This window comes from Sabethes cyaneus, chromosome 3, assembly GCF_943734655.1.
Source record: "Sabethes cyaneus chromosome 3, idSabCyanKW18_F2, whole genome shotgun sequence".
In the NCBI taxonomy this organism is placed as follows: Eukaryota; Metazoa; Arthropoda; class Insecta; order Diptera; family Culicidae; genus Sabethes; species Sabethes cyaneus.
The window spans coordinates 35,889,995-35,908,357 of record NC_071355.1 but is presented as its reverse complement, the minus strand read 5'-3'; the positions used below and the strand labels follow the sequence as shown (position 1 = coordinate 35,908,357).

The window sequence follows — 18,363 nt, the reverse complement described above, 5'->3', positions numbered from 1 at the left end:
CAACTTTGCGAATGCATCTCTTAATTCTACCAATCAACTGTTTGCAATTCGTGCAATTCGTTGAAGAAACGAGAAAGAAAACGATGTCCTTCTGCGTCCATAATTGCTTGCATACGTTGCTTGCGAATAGTTGTTGAGCATCTTAGGATATGGTAAACAGTCGAAGCCGCAACATATTCGCTTTTTAAATGTTGTACCGTATACTTTTTGCCGAGATTTCTGTGGCAGTTCGTAGAAGTGTACAACGCGCTCCCGAAATGCTTCTTGTTTCGACGTCATTTTAAGCAAAACAAGTCAAGCATGAGAGAGAGTGAGAGAGAGAGAGAGAGAGAGAGAGAGAGAGAGAGAGAGCTAACACATACATACTCTCATTTCTCTCTGAGCTCGTTTGTTGTTGAGCATAAGGGCCTTGAAAAAATTCCAAAATTTTAGTTGCCACCCGTTAGCTATCAGTCACGGTCGTCGCTCTCGCGCGTCGTTACTGTCATCCCGAGCAGTTTGTTGGTCGATCACTTGCGAGGGCCCGCGTGTGTAAACGAAGGCAAAAGATGAAGAAGTAAAGCAAAATCCGTATCAATACATCGTAGTGTGCCGCTCGCGAGTGTGTAGGTAGTAGAATGTATGCACACAGCACCAGTACACAGTAGTCCTAACGGGCGAAAGGTGGAACTTTTTTCTACCGCTTTTTGCTTTCATTTTAGTAAGCTTGTTTGTAGCAGGAAAACCCGAAAGGAAAGGTTTGTAGGAAAGCCATAATCTAAAGGTGTAAAAAGTTAGTCATCGCTTACTATAATAAAAATAAAAATATAACTTTAATGTGTTAGGAAATATAGACATAGTTCCTTTGCCAAAGTTATAAAAAATATAAAAACAAGCAACTTTGCTTAAGAAAAAAATTTTCTATCTCTACCGAGTGCAGAACTATAGAGTATTTTTTTTGAAAATTTATTTACAAATTAGTTTTTCATATTCAGGTTTTGTTAATACATAACATTTTACAAGAATACATGGTTCTAGGCAGGGATGGCACAATCACTTTGACTCAATTCACAGTCATTTGATAGTACCGTCTCAGTCATACAGAATTTGAAAAAGTTTAATATGGGACGATTGAAGAACTAGTTATTATCTACAACTTTCCTGAACGAAGTTTTGTATTTACGGTGCTACAATGCTAGTACCTCTTTAGTGACTAACTGAACGTTCATTACGAGTTACTAGCATTGTAACGCCGTAACTACAAAAGATACAGCAATAATTTTTTCAGCAAAATTGTAGATAATAACTTATTCTACAAATGTCCCATATAAAACTTTGTCAAATTTTACTTGGCTGAGACGGTACTGTCAATTGAATGTGAATTTAGTCAAAGTGATCGTGCCATCCCTGGTTCTAGGCAAATATCGAAGTACTCAAAGCCCACGTTTTTGCAGAAGTACAATAAAACTCACATTGTTGCTTGGGCGTAGATCGAGTACTACATAGTTGTATAGGCGCTGCTTGTCCCTAACCACTCATATGTGAGTACGGCGAACATGTTTCGTTGTTGACACTTTTAGATTATGGAAGTTATTCATACGAACAAAAGTGCTGAAGACTTTAAATGCTAAAATGAAACCAAAAGACGCTTGGAAAAAAGTTTTACTTTTCGCTCTTTTGGACCACTATGCAGCACCGGTTGTTTGTCGTACGCTTGCGTCAGTGGAATAAGCGTGTGATGCAATGCTTGTCACACTCGCTCGCGTAAGAGTGAGCATCGTTTGTTTCTCGCTCGATTAACATTGATTCTAGGACCTCTCGATACATTTTCTATCATGATTTCAAAAAATGTCCTGTTGCCAAAAACTTTCCACAATCTAAATCGCACTCCCAATATATTTGTTCCGCTCCATTGCATAATTGAGCCCTCCAAAAAATAGGGGTAAGTTCAAATCTTCAAATTCTTCTTCAGTCCCAGTCGCAGTGCCAATGCCAATCAAAGTCCCAGTCCCAGTCCCAGTCCCAGTCCCAGTCCCAGTCCCAGTCCCAGTCCCAGTCCCAGTTCCGGTCCCAGTTCCAGTCCCAGTCCCAGTCCCAGTCCCAGTCCCAGTCCCAGTCCCAGTCCCAGTCCCAGTCCCAGTCCCAGTCCCAGTCCCAGTCCCAGTCCCAGTCCCAGTCCCAGTCCCAGTCCCAGTCCCAGTCCCAGTCCCAGTCCCAGTCCCAGTCCCAGTCCCAGTCCCAGTCCCAGTCCCAGTCCCAGTCCCAGTCCCAGTCCCAGTCCCAGTCCCAGTCCCAGTCCCAGTCCCAGTCCCAGTGCCAGTCCCAGTCCCAGTCCTAGTCCCAGTCCCATTCCCAGTCCCAGTCCCAGTCCCAGTCCCAGTCCCAGTCCCAGTCCCAGTCCCAGTCCCAGTCCCAGTCCCAGTCCCAGTCCCAGTCCCAGTCCCAATCCCAGTCCCAGTCCCAGTCCCAGTCCCAGTCCCAGTCCCGGTCCAAGTCCAAGTCCCAGTCCCAGTCCCAGTCCCAGTCCCAGTCCCAGTCCCAGTCCCAGTCCCAGTGCCAGTCCCAGTCCCAGTCCTAGTCCCAGTCCCAGTCCCAATCCCAGTCCCAGTCCCAGTCCCAATCTCAGTCCCAGGCCAGACCCAAGTCCTAGTCTTCTGACTCATATTGGCTAAACTTCATAATGTCCCTTGGATAGGCCTTACGAAGATTAAAATAACTATCCAGCTTTTTACGGACCATAATGGCGGACGGTATAATTCGTGTTCTTAATATTCGAACTGTATTTTTAGATTTTCTGTATACATCACGGTAAAACTAAAGGAACGTGCGGCAAGAAAACGTGCAATGTATACAAAAAAAATGTAAAAAATACAGTTCAAGTATTAAGAAACGAAAATCGCTTCACAGTACAACTGGTCCGTCCCAGATAACTCAAAATCGTAATAAAAAATTCACATTAAATCGTATGCATGTCAATTTTACGTTGGAGTTGTATAATGATTAGAGTATGTCAAACAAAGTGAACAATATATTGTTTTGCAGTCGTGCATGTCCTCATATACAACTCATTACTGTAAATTATAAAGCATTGTAGATGATTGCAATATTAAGTTATATCTTAATCATATATTCTGGAGTATTAAGTTGCGTTTTATAAAAACCGCTGTATAAAATGCAAGATAGAATTACAAATGATTGTAAAAATTTTCGCACGCACATTGCCTTCACTTTGGTACTTATATGTTCTTATCTGGCGTGAAATATAACTTTTTCGTTCAGATATGATGTCGTATTTCTCAGTTGCAATCGAGATATATGAACCAAATGGTTTACTGGGTAATAGGCATGTGTCGTCTGTGCTTGGAAAGTTAAGAACTCATGGCGAAAATAGCTCCAAAGTAAACTTCATAGAAGTCTTAAATTATTTTTTTAGAAATTTCCTTGTAAGTCTTCCAGAAAATATAAATAACACTTCATTTAGCTTACACGAATACTGGCAATGATCTTAAAAGCTAATCTCGTCGTTTTGATGCTATTTAACCCGTTCCGTCCCGAGCGAATGTTCGTTCCAGTCCTGTCTGCTTCCTTGCTGCCGAGCTGCCAGAATGACGACTTATGTGTTGTACGTCATTCCTGGTATGAAGATAGATCGACAGTAACTAATTCGTATTCATATGTGTCGATCGTCCATGTTTAGGAGGTTGAGAAACCGTGAAGAACATTTATGAAGAATCCAGTCATCTATCATCGAATGTTACTATTTAGCGATTGAAATATGATCTATTTTCACAAACGAATCAATTCGTTGCTGATCATTGTAAAAATGTATAAATTTCCAAACTCCACCTACTTTATGAAGTGACTAAATACTAGGGAATTCATCTCAACTTATGGTGCCATCTAGGACCATACCGAATAGATGTTTGTGTGCCCTGTTCATAGTGTTAGTGGGGTCGGTGGCAAGTAGCAACAATGAATAGCGATAATAGCAAGGGGTAGAGAAAACTCTGAGCCGAAATGTACACAAAACCACACAAACAATTCTCATCATTTCGCATTAGACGCACGCAGCGCAGCAATGTGCACCGCACTATAGCGAGTGGTGAATACAAGAGGTGAAAAAGGCAGGGGGACTGTTTGCCTCCGAAGGACTTCCCGGTCAGAAAACTGGGGCCGGGATAAGGAAAGTCTGCCACCACATCTGCCGCATGCATTTACGCGCAGATATATGTACCTAGTTTCGGTGGTACGTACTACGTACGTTGTGACGTTGTGTACTGTGAGGAAATGTTGTGGAAGTGGCGAATCATATGCACAAATAAAGTAAGAAGCATTCCCCATGTAGTTCGCACAACTTCGGTCGGTACAGGATACTGTATAGCGTACGAGAACTGCCTTGCCTCGGAGATGCCCAGCGCTGGCTGCACTGTATGTGTGACTGCAAACGAGAACAAATAGTAAAACAAGCTCCTCCGTACTGCTCCGGATTGCTCTGGGAACATACATAACTAGACCGATGGTTGAATGAAATTAAATTGGATGATTACATTAAAGCGTGGTTATTCGATTATAATTATGCCGGCAATTTAGTTCATGAAGCGGACCTACCCACTCTCCTTCGCACCGGTGGCGGTGACGGGCGGTCGGTCGGTTGGTCGGTCGGATCAGTGTCGATGGCTAACTGAGTTTAGTTTGGGAGCGCCTTTCTTCGGTGTGGTAATTGCATTTTATGCCTGCCCACGTTCCGGGCGGGAAATCCGAAAGGGATTGGCCCGCTGCCGGTTCGGTTGGAAGAAGGATGGCGATCGCCACTCAAGCTGAAGATTTATGAACACAGAAGATTGCGGTCGGTGTAATCGAATTACCATTATTTGCTGGTTTATTATTTTCGACATCGTGTTAGGTTCTCATTTATTGGAGGGCTTGTCTAGTACCGACGATTGAAGCGAAAGTATCGACAAAGTAGCAAAAAGTCAACATATTAATAGAAAATTGAACAATTGCACACTTTTGAACTGGGAAATATTTTTCCACAAAAGTTTCTCCCCTCTGCAAATGAAGCATCCTTTATATCGTGTTCGTGGGGATATTCAAAAGAACCGCTCGCATATCGCACACACCCGGGCTGCTGTCATATTGTGTGTTTGCTGCCATAAAAATGCGCACAGTTGCCCTTCACCAAGCAGTAAGTCAATTGTAGCACTCCAGCGTAGAACGTATACAATAAATGTGTGCAAAGTGTGGAAGTGTGTCCCTGAACGGCTTAACTCCTATCCCCGGTGCAGAGTCCATTCATTCTTGCAAATTGAGAAAAGCTTTCTCGTCGTTCTCTGTTTCTACTGGCAGGAAGGTACGGGGTTTCTGGGCTTACTGCTCCTACGGCAACTGATGAGGCTAAAGTGATTTGGAGACTTTTGCCTTCACCACCCACTCGGACAGTTGATTCACCGCGCTGCTATGCTGGCTGGTTGGTAGGTGGTTGCTTTGGTTAGAAAGTGGGTACTACAATTCCTTACCATCATCATCGGTAGCAGCTGCTGTAGCCGGGCCGAGCCGAGTCAAACGTAAGAGGCTTGGTAGAACAGCAAATGACTGTGGGTGTGCTACGCTTACACACTTGATTCAGGAGGGAAACTTCGTAGAAAACACTGACACCACACCGGTAAAACCGGAGGCACACATACGCCCGGGGGGCGCGATGGCAAGAAGGGTAAAACGATTCACAAACATAGCGAGAAGGATAATAGAGAAACTTATGGAACGTGATGATGCTGTTAATTAAATGTTGAATGCGAACCAAGTGTGGCGTATCTTTTGTTACGGCACGGGAAATTTGTTGTTGATGACTGTGGCGTATCGTACTGTGCCTCGTTGGAGGATGACTTAGAGTGGTGATTGCACTGGAATTTCTGGAGCTTTATCAATAAGTGTAATATTTGCGATATGATTATCGAAATTCGAAGACACATAATTTTTATAGTACGGTCACCCAAAATTGCCAATTTAGGTAATTTAAAAAAATAGGAACCACATATTTCTGGTTGGCCTATGTTAAAACTATCCAAAACAGTAAATGTATCTCTGCCAACGGTTCATTGCAGCAAAATACAGAACACCATGCATTTCCATTATATTCTCGCAAATTTATTTCTTTGAAAAGTGTCATACGCCCTTGAATTTTTGATATCGTATGGAAAAAGTTGAAAAAATAAACAATAATTCCTAATAATAATAATAAAATATAAAGCGTCTCCATGGAATGAGAAATTATGGAGGTGCGCGGTTATTTATAAATTAGTACCAAATTTTCAAAAATCAAACGAACCAAACCAAAACCAAAATCTACTATAAATTCCAAAAAGGGAACCAATTCTAGGGTCAATTTTTTTCTGAAAATGGGACTACCACTAATCACAGTAGATCATTATACAGAAAATAACTTTCACTAACGAAACGATGAAAATACACGTCATGTGAAGTAAACTGCTGTTGGAAAGAGTGTTCTATCATGTATCAAAAGTAGGTCCGCAGCACTGCTGAATCCAATTTTATTTATTTCAATATGTATACTATATTCCAACCCGAATCGCCCATAATATACCACAGCAAATTACGACAAAAAAGGGCATCAACTCGTGGTCGCTCCGACTAATAAAATCATTAAAATTTTCAACCCATTCACGCACGATGACTAGGACACATTTTATCGCCCATTTCTCGAAGCATCACCACACTTTCTTGCCGCACAAGACCCAGTGGCGATTATTAAATCATCAGCTTCATAGGACTTTTACGAGCCCCACCACCCTGTGCGGCAGGGGAGAAAAAAAAATTTTGAAACCTTTTACTGCGTGGTTCGACAAAACCGGCTTCCACAGCCGGCAGGCACAGCCTGAACTAACGATCACCATCGGTATGGGATGACGTTATTGTGTGCGAAAGCGCCCCAAAATACGTTCACATAACACATGTACCGAGACCGGCACTCAATCTAACCCCGAGTTAACCGGACCGACCCACGTACACACGACACACGCACGACCGCCTGGCTGACGAACATAACAGAAAATATTTTCTGTAACCAATCGTCCGCAAAAGTGTAGCAAACAACGCGAAACATCAACATTCCGCAGCAGCAGTAGCCCGCCCCAACCTACCGGTCGCTCATAGTTGTAGCTGATCCTTCGCCTCCCACGCGAGCTAAACAACAAAAAAGAACAACAACTAAAAACTGTCCTACATCGTACGGCTTGCATAAGCCTCGCAGGGATGAGGGCTATCAGAATCACCTAACAAAAACAAGTTGGGCTTACCATTACGCTGGATATCTCCCACTAGGGGGTCGCTCCACATCATTTAATCGAAATCATAACGCTGTAATATGACCGTGCTGCGTGGTTAGGCTCGTTTTTTTTCTCTCAAGTTAATTTGTCATTTATGGTCGAAACATGACACGCAAGAACTTATCCGACCGACCGACCGACCGAGACTTTCATGCCAGCTATTCGGAAACTATTTCTGACTTTTACCGTCGCAATAAACTTGCTGGCAACTTGCTTCATTTAGGTGGCCACACTTCGGCCTAAGTTGTTCGTTGTTCGTTGTTTGATGATTTTCCTCCAATCCTCGCCGCAGAACAGCAACAGCAGTGAGCCGGTCAACCCTTTGCCGGTGGCTGTGTATCGTTCCGTAGCGTTGGAGCCTAACAGCGCTCCACCACACTGCTCTGCTGACTGGCTGGTAACGTTCGTGAGTGTGAGACGATGTTTGACTATCCCATCCCCTCCATCACCAATGCATACACGACGAACTCACGTCCTCGGGTGAGGTAGTTCCGCAGCCGGAGAAATATGTGTGGCAGTAAAATATAATGTAATGAAATAAAACCCCGTTTATAACTTTTTCCCGACCATTGGAGGGGTTATTTCGACTTTATTTTTCTTTCGATGAGATTGTGGCGCCGGCCGGCGGCGGCGGCGAATTCGGGAAAAAAATTGCCTCCCGGAATGTGAGGACATTCAGTTAGATGGAAAAATATGACAAAACTGACGGCCACATTTCGGATGCGTCGTCATCGGCATCGTCGTCGTTTGTTCGTTTGTTTGCTATTCGGTTACGAGTTCGGTTCCGAGAGCGTGACGTTTATGTTGCACGTACGTATTTACGGAGGCCCTATAAACGAATATGAATAGCCCCCGGGCTGCGTCATTCTGGCTGGCCCCTGCCTGCCTGTAGGTCGCCAGAGTTCGGATAACTCCGTACAGCATGCAAACATGACGCGCGTTGGATCCGACTGTATATTTCAATGTTCAGTGAAAACATTCTTATTAGAAAATTTACTTCTGTGAACAGTTAGTCTGGTATAATCATAATACGGTTATTACACGGTCTATTGGAAAGACTACCGTTATGTAAAAAATACGATTGAAAATGATGAGCAGAGCATTCTACCGCCTCAATCGAAAAGAATTTGAAATAGTTGTTATCTACAATACTGCTGAATTGTGCATTTCTGTATCTTTTGTATTTACGGTACTATATGGTTACCGTTGGTAAATGAGGTGCGTTTACATCTTAAATAAAAAATTCTATTCTTCTATAGACAAACCAAAGAAGCACGAATGGGAAACAACCTTTCCATTTCATGGCAAACTATTTGTTGTATGCATAATGGTGAGGTATGTGCTAAGTGGTCATATCCCAAATAACAATTCTATGTTTTATTACGTTCCGCTAGTGGTTTTCATGACCAATTTCATAAAACCGCTAATAAAACTATGAGCACCACCAGAACTTTCTGATGGCCGCTCTGAAGAACTGCCGACCATATGTGACTTCAAAAGGTTAATTTATATCTTATTTAAGAAGCATGTTATAAGCAAGTTTTCGTATCACGCGCTGCTGAAGGCTTGCGCTGCTAGACAGCCCCCGCCATAATTTAATGAAGCCTTTCGCTTTTCGCTCGGATAAAAAGCTAAGTTTTTGGTAACTTGAAAATATATCCGTAAGCAAAAAAGTTAAAGTTTTACTGTCAGATCATCCATGACGATTTGGTTTTCAGGGACCATAATGAAATACCTTATAGAATATTTGATTTAGTTTTGAGCAGTCTTCGTTGGTTTGAAGCATATGCGTATTAAATTTTATCTTGATAGGTGAATAAAATCAACGCGCCTTTGAAATTTTGTAATTTTCGAAAACTGATTGTTTTAACAAAATAAAAATACTCAACGATACTTGTATATTGGTCATTTTGTTTTGTATTGTACTGGTTTCGAAAACCAACACTAAAAATTTTCAGTTAGTCATTCCGATCCGGAAATCCGATTGATTCCGATTGACTTTTTTTCTGCAAAACACTTTGCTTTGATGAATTTTTGTTTGCGATCTAAAACAAAGTACTAGAATAAGGCAATATGGCCTCGCTGATAGTGGTGTTAAACTCTAATATTCTTCATAATAGCAGCGATTCATTGCCTGGGTGCTAGCATTTTAATTTTAATAGCTCTATAAAACTAACAGCTTCATTATGGTTTGACAAGCAACCGTAATAACACCAACCGTACCGCGCTGCACCACACTTATGGTAAGTTTATAAGAGCCGTGGTGGCAACCAACTAGTTTTATAGTGGTAATATAAGCAAACCACAATAAATTTGCTCCCTTAACAGTTTTATTACGGTTTTATAGCTGGCTAGAAGTGTGTTTTGACTCTCATACTCTCGGTATTGCGTAATACCATAATAAAACCGGAGGTAATGATTAATACCACAATAAAAGCTTTATAAAATTCAAATAAAACCTAGTGGCTTTAGAATTGTCACTTGGAATGGCAAATCAAAAAGCATCAGCACTCGACAAAATAACGATTGGCAATCATCTCAGTATCTTTCAGAGGTCATACAGCCGATTCCAGGTCCTAAACAAGTTCCTGCGAAATCCGTTCCGTGCTTGAACTAGAACAGAAATTTTCTCGGGACCCAGCTACATGGCCTCTGAGAGACACGAGATCATCGCTAATCACAATTTTGTCGAATGCTGATGTCTTTTGATATGCCATCACATGACATATATTAAGCAAAGCAAAGCCATGGATATAAACCTGTCCTGTAGAGAATTTGACACTTCTTTATCGACAGACTTCGCAGCCGGTTATTAGAGTACAGAACAAATACGGGGCTAGTGCAATGATCCTACTGACTTTATGACATATATTACTGATGATGAATGGTCCATTTATGAGAACTAGTTTCGGATGGCGCGTACCATAGCTCGTAACTGCACTTCAACGTTGTTTCAATAATCTTTGGATTGACTAATTCTAGCGGTATAATAAAAGAATTAGTGTATGTTTCTCAAACCTAGTTCTGCCTAACAATAAAAGACTTTCCAAAATGTTCACGTGCCTGGCATCGGAATGAATTCCATTTGGACGGCCGCCAGCACAGCTAGGGCTATATGGGTTCGGAATGAATTAAATCTTGTCTCTGCCGTAGAATTTCCAAAAGAATACAATAATTTATGCCGTCCAACTAATAATTCTTTAGTATTATTATAGCTGACAAGATAATGGTTTCCAGTGATTTTTGGTTTGAAGTAAGTTTTATAAACAAACTAGACGAGCACTAATGGGAAACATCCTTCTGTTTTGAACTTTTCGGGACAAATGTACAAAATAAACTAGAAGCTAAAAATCGGCCATTAAATCGTTAATAGAGGTACATGGATGACTCCCTAATATGGATCTGGACCAGTAAAAGTTTCCACTGGCGGGCTCTGGTTTTGTCAGAGTCTTAAAGTGACTTTTAATTCATTTTAACATTGTGTCAGTATTCGAACAGACTCAACATAGTGAATAGTTTGTGCTATTATCGCCATAAAGTATTATTACTTTTGCGCTAATCTAGTAATAATTTGGCCTAGTTCCATTTACAGGTTGACTCAGGTATTCAATTTATCCTCTCAGAATGACGATAATCGGTAAATTTGGCCTACTGCTAAGCAAAAGAGAAACGAGATAGCCGTGTGTGCATTTAATGTTACCTATGAGTGTAATCCAAGCAGCTTTTAGGTTTTATTACACTCTTATGACGGTTTTATGACCAAAATTTGTCATAAATATCATTACAAGACTGCAATAAAACTCAAAATGTTACATAGGAGGTTACCTAAACTTTTGTCTATCCCAAGAAAACCGCCACAAATTTACTCTCTCATACACACACACACACACACACACACACACACACACACACACACACACACACACACACACACACACACACACACACACACACACACACGCGCGCGCGCGCGCGCGCACACACACACATACACACACACACACACACACACACGCACGCACGCACGCGCACACGCGCACACACACACGCACACACACACACAAACGAGCGCAATCTTTCTCTTTTCTCTTTTATTTCTTTCTCTCTTTGGCTTTCTCGCTCTCTCATACTGTGAGAGGATAAACTTGTATCAGTCCTCTTTCAAGGACGAAAATACGTTGATTACTACTCAAGCAACAGCACACTTATTGCCGTTTTCATGACCAATTTTGGTCGCAAAAGCCATCATAAGAGTATGATAAAACTTAAATTGTTGCTTGGGTACTGAATTTACCAAGCAACCAGACAACAAGAGAGAAAAATTAAACAGCTGAGTTTATGTATTTGGACGTTGCCATGGTTCAAACATGAACCTATTATTACAATTTCGCGCCAATACTGCCTACGATTTATACTTATCTGACTTCAGTGAGAGAGCTTATCAGAGTGTTTATCAGAGCAAAATGAACTGAGCAATTCCGTGCAAAAATGTTTCTCTCTCGCTTTATCAAGCAGATAACTATAGCATCTAATTGCCATATATGACAATAAAAAGGGTTAGTGAAAACGTGTATCCTACTTACGAGTGAAGAAGTTTACTCTTGACTCTTCCCCAAGAAAAAAATATTTTTTTAGAATAATTTCTAAATTATCGTACGAAACGGGCCGAGGAGTTTCCAGATAAGAAACTCCATACACGGGAATCGTTAATGGACTTGTGAACGGAAACAGCATTTAAAATAATAATTTAAGATCTTCTTTTATCCCTGCCCTGGCAACTTCAATGACAATTATCTGTTTTTCTCGGACATTGCTTATTTTCAAGCATAACAAGCAGAGTTGAACAACAATTTTTCTATGAATATGTAAGTAAATTTTATCAGCAATTCAGAAAAAATATCATTTCAAAAAAAAAATTTCACACTATTTCGCGTTGTCGTTGTTCGTTTCACGGCGGTGAAAAACTTAAAAAAACGAATAATAAAACCCTGATAACTTACTAAAACCAGCATATATGTATGTAATTCATAATTGAAATAACCAAAATGCCCGACCAGACCAGGCCGAGATTTTTGGCACACTTATACTATATTCTATGGCGGTTCAAGCGATGCTAACTTTAACTGCCAGTAGGTGCCTATTTACGGAAGAAATTACTTGTAAAAACGGTAAAATTTATGCTTCAAATCAATTTTTAAAGCAAATAAAGCAACATATGATATTTACACCTTCTAGAAAGTTACGTATTTTGATAGTATCCAAAAGTTTGTAGACCATGTCGAACCTGTTAGATGAGGTTTAGTGTACAAAAAGTTTAAGAAACTGATTTTAAGGGGGTCACGACAGAAAGTCAGTTATATCTCGTAATCCATACGATGCGGATACTTAGTATCTTCGACAAAGTTTAATGAAATTCAAAGTTCTACAACTTTGCCCAACACATGATCATGCTATCTAGTTCCTATAAAAAGTTAATTTTTTCAAATTTGTTATCCCCTTAATATCTAATTATATGAAAATGTCATTAGATGCAGTTTACCTTTTTATGAAACTTCTAAGACACCTAACCTCGAAAACGTCACGAAAAGCGAGAAAAGACTTTTGACCGCCTTTTTCCAGAATGGTCCCACTGTGGCACGGTGCGGTGGTCCGGATTCGAAAAAATGCGGACGTTAGCAATTGGGTAAAAATTCTGTTATTTTTCAAGGGTGGTGTCTTCGGAGAAGTTTGATAATAAAATATGACGCATCTTTCTGCACTATTAGGGTGACTGTGAATTCACCTATTAGGATGATAAGAACTTTTGTTTTTTTAAAGGTAATTTCATTAAAAAAATTCTAAGCGATGAATGACCCTTTGAGTTAAAACCACTCCAAAAAAAAAATTTTCTCCGAAAAGTTGCAGAACATACTAAAATAACCAACTTTAATGAATGAATATAATAAATATCTATCTCTTACCGGTTGCGAAATATAATGATGTGTTAAAAAGGAGCACTTTAAAATCAATTATGCTCAATAACTTTGCACACAATTTGTTTATTGCTTTCAAGTATTCTACAAAGTTATTCAGTATGCTAAAATACACATTTGCTCTGAAGACTGTTTGTCGCTAGGACGCATATTTAATAAGTTATAAAATAAATGAAAATTAAAAATTTGCTGTATTCACATTTTTTTTCAAGTGTTGGCAACTTCTCGTAAAGTACTATATTATATCAATAAAAAAAATATTTCCATTAGGAGATCCATAAAGCAATCTCAGAAAAAATCAATTGAAAACTGTGTTATTTTTTTGATAAAAATTTGTATAGTACGTACGCGTTAAGCGACAGAGATAGAGAGTGACAGTATTTAACAAAGTTGCTTATTTTCATGTGTTATACAACTTTGCTGAAGACACCATACTTTTTTGAACGCATTTAAATAAACGAAAATTTGTATCACCCTAATGAAACCCCCAAAATTACAATAGTTTGCTATAACGTACAAAATGAGTTATTTTTGAGGAATAATGCCTTTGGAAAAGTTTAATAATAAAATATAGCGCATCTTTCTGCAATCTTAGGGTGACCGTGGATTCACCTATCAGGGTGATACATAGTTTTGTTTTTTTAATTTCAAAAAAGAGAAATCGGGCTGCTGAAGACCAATAAAGCTGCTGGGAAGAAACGCCTCCCGCAGAGCTTTATAAACATGGCGGAGAAACGCTAGCAAAGGCTCCACATTGGATTATTTCGAGGATTTGGGAGGAGGAAAAGCTACCGGATGAATGGATGGAAGGACTGGTTTGTCCCATCTAAAAAAAAGGGTGATCGACTAGACTACTGCAACTTTCGCGGTATTACGCTGGTAAACGCCGCCTATAAAGTACTCTCCCAGATCCTGTTACGCCGGTTGTCACCGCTAGCACAAGGTTTCGTAGGGAATTATCAGGCGGGTTTCATGGGGGCTCGCGCAACTACGGACCAAATTTTTACTATCCGACAGATCTTGCAGAAATGTCGGGAATACAACGTGCCCACGCATCACATCTTTATTGATTTCAAAGCAGCATACGATACAGTCGATCGAGACAAGCTATGGCGGATAATGCAGGAACGTGCGTCTCCCACGGACGGTAACCGTTGACGGCGACGAACTAGAAGTGGTAGAGGAATTCGTGTATTTGGGATCGCTGGGGACCGCGGACAACAACACTTGTAAGGAGATCCAGCGGCGCATCCAAGCGGGAAATCGGACCTACTTTGCCCTTCGTAAAACGCTACGATCAGGAAGCATACGCCGCCGCACGAAGCTAACAGCGTACAAAACCTTTAGTAGACCGGTAGTTCTTTATGGACTTGAAGCCGTGACGCTGCTCACGGAGGACATACGCGCCCTTGCCGTGTTCGAGCGGAAAGTGCTGCGGACGATATTTGGCGGAGTACAAACTGAAAGCGGAGAGTGGCGGAGGCGTATGAATCACGAGCTACAGACACTGCTTGGGGAGACTCCCGTCTTACATCTAGCGAAAGTTAGCAGGCTACGGTGGGCCGGACACGTCGTAAGGATGCCGAATGACAGTGCGACGAAAATAGTCCTCTTTAATACCGGCACCAGGAACAGGGGGGGGGGACAACGTGCACGATGGCTCGACCAGGTCGAAAGCGATCTGCGACTTCTGAGACGACTAGGAAATTGGTGACGAGTGGCCAAAGACCGAGTTGAATGGAGACGAGTGCTTGGAACAGCACGAGCCACCCCGGCTCTATGCTGCTGAAGAAGAAGAAGAAGCAGAGGACACCACCCTTGAAAAATTACGCATTTTTTACCCAATTGCTAATGACCGCACTTTTTCGAACTCGGACCACCGTAGTACATTTGGCTCGCTTACAACGCAATTGATATACGATCTTTTTTTCATGCGAATCAACTCGTAGAAAACTTCAATTAAATTTTTCTGTTTAATTAGATGACTTGAGCAGTGTTCTAGCTGACGAAATGGTAATGACTTTTGTTGTAATATTACGCCTTCTCTAGGGATTTATTAAATCAAACATTAAACCGTATGAATAAAAGAGTTTACTTTACTCTCCCAAAACATTTATAGCAAAGCAAAGCCTAGGTGCTACATTCCGTTATCGAAACTTGACCTTCTGTTTTTATACGACAGACTTCGCAGCCAGCTGTTAGAGTGCAGGACAATTGCAGGGCCAGTTGCGACGATCCTACTGACTCTAACAGCTTCTCCCAGTCGGGATTCGAACATACGACGACTGGCTTACTAAACCAGCATCATAGCTCAAGGCCAATTGGGAGAACCCATAACATTTATACGGGAAAATTAAAAGAACATTATTTATTGTTATTCATATGTCCTATTACCTTTTTCGGACAAGGGCTTCTTCATTAACATAGTAATAGCATGTGTGGATGCAAAGTAACAGGTTCTATAGGAAGTTTCGGATTAGCATGGTTGAAAATCATTTTTAATTTCAGAGCAATTTCTATATACAAACCGAAGGAATACCCATGGGTAACCTCATTTCGCCACAATATCGCATTTCGTGATTAAAGAGTTTTATATCCGACGTGCGTTCATGTGGCACATTATTTAGCAAAACTGCATGCTGTCGTATCTACAAAGTCCATTTACTGCGATATTGTGAGGTTGACGAAACTAATTGTTTGTACTTGTTTGAATAATAAATTTAAAATTTATTTGCTTTAAAATGAAAAATGAAGAAATTTTATTCGATTGTGACCATTAAATAGAGATCATTCTAAGCTCAATCAATTCGGCTATAAATTAAGCGTCTGATTTCGACAGAGGCACATTTTCAACCGCACTCCATCACTGCTCTGTTTGCTAACCTTCGCGCGTCGACAAATCACCCTAATTGACCCACTTATTTACCGGATCGATTACCTTCAAATGTGACCTGTTCTTCAGCCCCGCCCAGCAACGTAGCATCCCGTTCGATGATCACGCGGCCATGACAAATAAAAAACTCCACTGACATTCTATATATATCAATCGAACCGTCAAACACAAACCATTTCACCGCTCCCCAGCCAACCCGTTAGCCCGTCCGCCCGTCAGCCTGCCAGCCAGCTGTGTCGCTTACGGCCGTCCATCTCTCCCGCCTGAACAAATTGAACGTAATTCAAACTCGAATCCGAGTCCTTTTCCCCATTTTCCATCCCGCTATTGCTGCTACTGCTGTAACGTAATGCCACACCGACAATAAAGCGCGAACAGTACCCCCAACCCTCTCGCCACACTTGCATCCCACCACACCTTTGTATCCCTGTGACGCGTTCGAATAGTAAACTCACTGTTCCAGTGTTACCACACAGTTTGCACCGCGGCTTTATCGACTTGAAACCATTCAAACTAATGCAATGTCTGCTGCTGAATCCACCGACCCGCCCACACACTCCGCACAAACGGCAGCCCCGGGGGCAGCTGGGGGTGGCACTGGCTGGCTGACTGGCTGGAGCGCGCTAGTTGGTTGAAATATGAAAATTACGAAAGCCATTTGGAAATCGTACACCCGCTCCCAATAGCCTGCCTACCGGCTATTGCGCCCCATCCACCCGCGCGCAGACCCGGTGACGAAACGGACGGACGGGTTGAAGTGGGGGCAATAAACACGACAATTTCCACTCTGGATGCGGTGTAACCGGTATAATGTTTTCAAAACGTTATTCCACCGATTGCTTCATTGCTTGTTTATATTGTGTGTATGTGGCACTCGCCCGGTGCCGTTCGCACTTTCCGTCCCCAACCCGGTGGCGGCGGAAATGTCGCTGGGGGCGCTAGTTTATAATAGGTACAACATTTTTCTCCGGTTTTTCCACTCCACTCCACTACGCTGCTGGTGCCGAAGGTTGCTCTCTTGTGCGGTTTCCGGTGCGCGAAGGTTACCCGTTGCACTTGGGTTCTGCTGCTTGTTCCAAGTAGTGTGCCGCGGTCCCCTTCCCCGCTGGCTGGCAGACAGTTCTGGCCGAGCGATTATTAATGGACCCTTGTGCGGCGCTGGAGAAAACGCTCAAACATGCGGAATTGCGCAATGTTTTGCGCGCGCTCCCCGTCCCACCCCAACCAACCCGATGGTTGCTGCCGGGTGGTTTCTTAAGCACCTTTTGGGTAATGGTAATTGCCATAATTATGACTGATTGGTTTTGTTTATGTTGCGTGTTGCGTAAGTAGTCCAATAGAACTTGATGGGGTTGCGAGTTGCGACCACCGAGAATGGCGGTGATTTTATTGCTTCGTTTTGGGGTTTCCACTGTTGGTTATTTTTATACTTTTTGTTCTTTCAATATATAAAACTGGGTATCGCTATTAAATACCTATTTAATGAACACGAGTTGCATATTCTTTTTGCAATTTTATATCATAAAACATTTTCGCGGTTAGAAAAAAAAATCCACCGCACTCTGTTTTCAATTCAAATAACACAGTTTATCAAACATTCCCCCTTTTAAAAACTGATATGATCCATTCCACGGCAAAACCACTCATTATCCATTATCGGTATGAAAAATCGCAACCGCAGGCGGTTGCCAACGTCAGATACCCCTGCGGGTTCGGGAAATATTCACATGAAATGAATAACTGTCTCGGTGTCATTCCCATCATCAATCATCAATCAACCACCAACCAGCTAACCGAAACAATTCAACCGCCGAACCAATTGTCAGCCTGGAAGCACACATAAACACACACTCCGATAAACAGTGTGATGTTTAATCAAATAGCCAAAGCCAGCTTCGTCACAGGAGGCGATGGCTGGCGGTAAACAACCATAATAGAAGCACCCACTCAGAAAAAAAACCCACGCCCCGCGCGACTGGCAGCACTGTACCGACTGTTTATTTGTACGGTCGCACACTGCTGCCAGGCGCGCGCTTGGCGCATTATGTGACGTTTATTCGAATGTCGCCCCTTCTGCTTGCCACCGTCCATCGCCCATCGAATTGGCTTTTATGAACGTTTTCAGTCATTATTTAAGAGAACAATTTAATCGCTGCCATCCATATTTAACATATCA

General features: G+C 41.8%; 1 protein-coding gene across 6 annotated transcripts in view; it reads left to right on the top strand.

The window, feature by feature from the left end:
* Window positions 1-18,363, top strand: part of LOC128743873 (protein groucho) — a 464,959-nt gene that overhangs the window by 418,716 nt on the left and 27,880 nt on the right. The gene's annotated exons all lie outside the window — the stretch shown is intronic.